Genomic DNA, 4,785 nt, shown 5'->3' with positions numbered 1-4,785 from the left:
GAGAGAGAGAGAGGACATGTATGAGAAAATGTGTCTAACTGCTTTAGACCCACAATTGTTAAAGGGGTACATGATGTCAACTATACAACATCCCACTTACAAAGAAAAGAAATAAGTCGCTGACATGTGGCACTGTTATTAGATTTAAGTCGTGCTGTTAGCGGACTCATTTCGGGTCGAAAGATTTTGGGCTTAAAAGTGCGCATGCAAATTGCACCACTGTTTACTAAGCTCAATAGTTATTAACCATGTTAGGTATAAGACTGGAATGCATCATCTACAACTCTGGAAGATTTCTACTCTCATGTGTAGCAGTGAAAATACATGTGAAAACAATGGGCCACGGGTATAGACAACCAGCAAAGTACACTCACTTTAAGAAAGACGGACGTTAAAAGCATCTTGTATCATGCATCAATCATATTGAATCGGAGCATCCTTCACATTCAATACAGAGGGAGATACCTTCTTTTGTTTTCGGTTTCCTTTAGTAGATAAAATATACTTCCTTACCGACATATAGACTGTGGAGCTTGCTTGGTGGATATGCATCAAACTCTTGAAAATAATGGTGAGGGAGACAAATGAGAGAGATAGAGAGGCAACTAATTAGCTAAACTTATACGTATATGGCAAATGTATGAGTGATCAACCATCTTGTGGGTGGGTGGGTGGGTGGGTGTAGTTGTCTAAGGATTTGGCTATGCTTTCTCCTTCCCATGATGGTAAAAGCAAGAGAGAGAAGAAATTTCCCCTATGCAAGTATTACCATACTTGCGTAGTTTCCTTATCTCATTACACCCAGTTCTTACTCTTTCTCCTGTCTTAGATATATGAAAGAGGGGAGTTAGGTTTCTGGTGGAAACTGGCTTTTGCATGACCGGAAAGATAATGGGGTTCCAGTGCAAAATAAATCTATATTTTGACGGTTCTTTATTTTAAATTCTTACCACTTCCAATCTATTTAAAAGAGGTTTCAAGATCAACACTATATTCATCGAAGAAAATATCAACACTTTATAGTAGTGTTGATGTTAACGTCAAAAATCATAACCAAAGAGACATGTATAAGCATCAACATCGACTTCTGCACTAGCACCTATTTGGACTATTGAAAGTCAAATTCAATGCTAGCACAAGCCAACTTTGAATTAGAAAAAACGAGCGAAATTTTTGCATAAATGTTTAATTTATATGAATAGCAAAATGAGACTACGTTTTCCATCTAACTCAGTTTTGTTCAGAAGGAGTAGTGTCAACTTCGGTGGTTCGGTTTCAAGTAGCTCTGCTTCTTATGGTGTTATTTTCTGAGATGCATATGGTGCTCCCATCTTAGCCACTTCAAGAAACCTGGGCAATTCTTCTGTTCCTATTGCTAAAGCCACAACGCTCAAGAACAGCTCCTCCAATCAAAGCTTCAAGGCTACAGGGAAATTGAAGTAGAAGACGATTCAAAACTAAGAAAACCAATGTTCCATGGAAACTTCAACCCATCGTTCAAGACATTAGAAGAGAGTTTTAATCTATCTCCTTTAAACACATTTACAGAGAAGCCATTTTCTCAAACGATGCGGCGGCAAATCTTGGACATCAAAGAGAGTCTGGAATTTCAACTTCCCAAGAAGCATCAGTAGAGCAGTTCAAGCTCCAATCACATTAAACGACGTCACTCCGTCAAGCTACGGATCGGTTACCCTGTCATACATTATGAGGCACAATTGGCTACCAACAACCAGCAACCTATACTACCAACCACTGCCTAGTGCAGTCATATTATTCACTGGCCAAAGAAAAGAATATGAATCTAACAGTTAACCACTAAATGCAGTTAACATTATTTTTTTGAAAATAAAATATCATTAATAATCGAAGGCCAGAATGGCGGAATACATTGATTTGAGAGATTAAAATAGTACCATTACATTAGTAATTTAACTCACTTATTATGAGCAATAACAGAGGATATAAAACTAGACATAAACAAAATACTATAGAAACATAAAAAACCGGAGCCAAGATGCTCAATTGTGGTATTCCAAGTTGCACGTTTCCATCTAGCTCGCATAGTCTGCTAAGCTCCAACCGCACTAACACTCATTAAACTTTGTTCTTGCCCTTTGGGTCAGGGCTTTGGGGAGTGTTAAGGCAAAACACACTAAGAACTTCCTCCCTTGACACAGTGGATACCTGTTGTGGTGCTTTATTTCTAGACCCGATAGAACAACCCTTTTTCTTTTTCGACTTTAACAGAGATATTGACTTGGTTATCAGCTTATCATCTGGACCTCTAATGAGACCCAACACACTAAGAGGGAAGCGGATGTTAGCCTGAGCTTTTTCCCCTGACTTGGCTGAGGTGACAATCATACTTGAAATTGGAATAGACCGAGGACGCTTTAGTGCTTCAATTTCAGTAACAGTAGGCTCAGCCAGAGCACCATTACGTGCTATGGCCTCACCTAGCTTTTTAGAAGCAAACACAAATTTAGAGCCAATGAGTTCAAACTCGGAAGATGCATCAATCCCGTTTTCACCTTTAAGCAGTAAAGGCTTCACAACAGATTTCTTCATGCCAGCCTTAGACTCGGCTGTAGCAAGGCATATACAGGTGTTTCCTGCATTTCAGAATAAGTAGTGATAGTTGTCACAGCAACTTGAGTTGGCAGTGACTCAAAATGTGCCCGCACTTCAGAGTTTTCCGAAACCTCAGGTTCATTTCCAATTAGTCAACAATGGACCATTTGTGTCGATTTCCTGTAACACACACTCTGTTTAAGAGGCTGCAATAGACTCATGCAAGGTTTACTTTTTTCAAGAGGACAGGCTTTCGCTTGAGAGAAGCATTTGCCTCCGCAAGGGGTTTCACAATAGAGGCAGGGGCAGCTACAAATTGAGTGCCAATGAATTTTAGAGAGCCTTGTGAGTAATATGCAGTTAACAAATAACATTATTGAAAGCAATAACATGCAGAAAAAAAATATTTTTGTACCAAATATCTTGACGCCTAAGACCCATTAGTGTACACCGCAATGATTCAATACAAATCAGTAGTTCCAATCCACAAACATAACAAGGTTGGGGGACAGCCACATACCATTAAGGAACAGTCTCATGCCTCTCCTGGATGTAACTATACTCTCCCTGAAGGGTGGAGTCTTCAATTTGTTCCAATATCACAGGGCGTCCCTTTTTCTTAGGCACTTTCTCTATTGTAAGCACATGAACATCCACCAAGCCATCCTCAAATAACCCAACATCCATGAAGAGTCGCTTACCGCTCACTTCTCGATCATCTTCCTGAATTTTGTGTACCCCTAAAACCGTAAAAGAGTTTTGAGAAATAAATCCAGTTTTTTTTTTCCGGCCCAACAACAATTCCAGTCGGCCCAGTCACATAAGCTCCACTTTTTGAAGCTAAGCCTTTATCAGGCCCAACCATAAGGAATCCGTTAGATCAAAAGAGGCTTATTTTTCCCTAGAATAAAGAAAATTTCAAATATGGGGGGAAGGTTTTGCAGTTCTTGTATTAAAACATAGTGCTTTTTTGTTGAAAAATAATGTCAAGTCTAATTGCATGTCACAATAAAGAAAGAACAAAGAAAATGAACTCATTTTAGCTCCACATTTCCTCAAACCTATTATTACTAAAGCCCTAGACTTTATGAAGCAAGACAACAGTGACCCAACGAGTGTTCTCACTGCATGAGGGTGTCATCTAATGTCTTTAAAAATAGAGACTAACAAATTCAGCAAACATCATTATTAATAAATGTGGTACAAATAATTTTATTTTATACGTGTCGTGTCTTCATAGATTGACGTAATAGAATGTATTAACAATGTCAGACGCTCGAGGTGGAAACCTCGTACGTGTCTGACAAGGGCTGACAAGATACCTAAAAGTAGAAATTCCCATATCCTATCACGTAGGAAAATATTTATTCTCCCTGAGGGTAGGGAATCTCAAAAAGATCTGTTCACGTCTGTGCTCCACAGGAATCAAATATCTACTGGGGACCCTTCTCCGAAGAAAGCGACAAATGCATGACAACTACTTTTTTGCCCTGGCCGGCATGCATGACTGACACTTCACAGCAAGCAATAGAAAAGAGGGTAACCTAGAATTCTTTTACCGATTACCCAGAATTTACATTACCCACAGGGGAAAGGACATTATTTACGGCCAATGAGATGAGCAGAGGCCTGGAAGACCTGTTACACGCGTCTGGGTAGCTTTTGAGTTTCAGAGGAAAATAAGGGATAGATTCGATCTGGGTTTGGATAGAAATCATGACCGACAGAGGTGTGAAGAGGGAAAGAAGCAACGGTTGGACCATTTTTTGTGCATGAAAATTGGCTGTGGTTGTGCGGACCGGACCGACTGACTTTGATTGCAAACCACCAAATTGTATCAGCTCATCATCGTGATTTCCGGTTCTGTTCAATAGAGAGTTTTGGATGTTAGCTACCTAATTCTATCCCTTTGTCCCATATACAAAAGAAATTAAGAGTACCTTTAAAGAAATTATTATTTTTAATCAAGTAAATTACAAATTGCGTGAGTTCAACTTATAACTTTTCCTACTTTAAAATGAGACTATACCACTAGATTAAATGATACTATATTTGAAAACTAAATTTCATTCCAATTAAAGTCTTATCCTTGTACCCATTCCAATGATTCTTGAGAAAAAGACGTTATTACCCTGTGTTTAATTAAATCCACACAGTTTTTATCTCTTTCTTCTTCTTCTTCTCTCTCTCTTCCCGATCCATCTGGTTTCC

The 4,785-nt window shown here is 38.9% G+C and overlaps 1 non-coding gene across 1 annotated transcript; it reads right to left on the bottom strand.

Moving 5' to 3' along the window:
* Nucleotides 1-2,346: 2,346 nt before the first annotated feature.
* LOC101306649 lies at nt 2,347-3,191 on the bottom strand. The gene is made up of 2 exons (XR_184900.1): nt 3,095-3,191; nt 2,347-2,754 (listed from the first exon to the last, which is right to left on the bottom strand). It is a non-coding gene; the product is annotated as an uncharacterized LOC101306649 (transcript).
* Nucleotides 3,192-4,785: the final 1,594 nt, after the last annotated feature.

The sequence above is a fragment of the Fragaria vesca genome, linkage group LG6, assembly GCF_000184155.1.
Source record: "Fragaria vesca subsp. vesca linkage group LG6, FraVesHawaii_1.0, whole genome shotgun sequence".
Taxonomy (NCBI): domain Eukaryota; kingdom Viridiplantae; phylum Streptophyta; class Magnoliopsida; order Rosales; family Rosaceae; genus Fragaria; species Fragaria vesca.
This window is presented reverse-complemented; position numbering and strand designations above follow the sequence as displayed.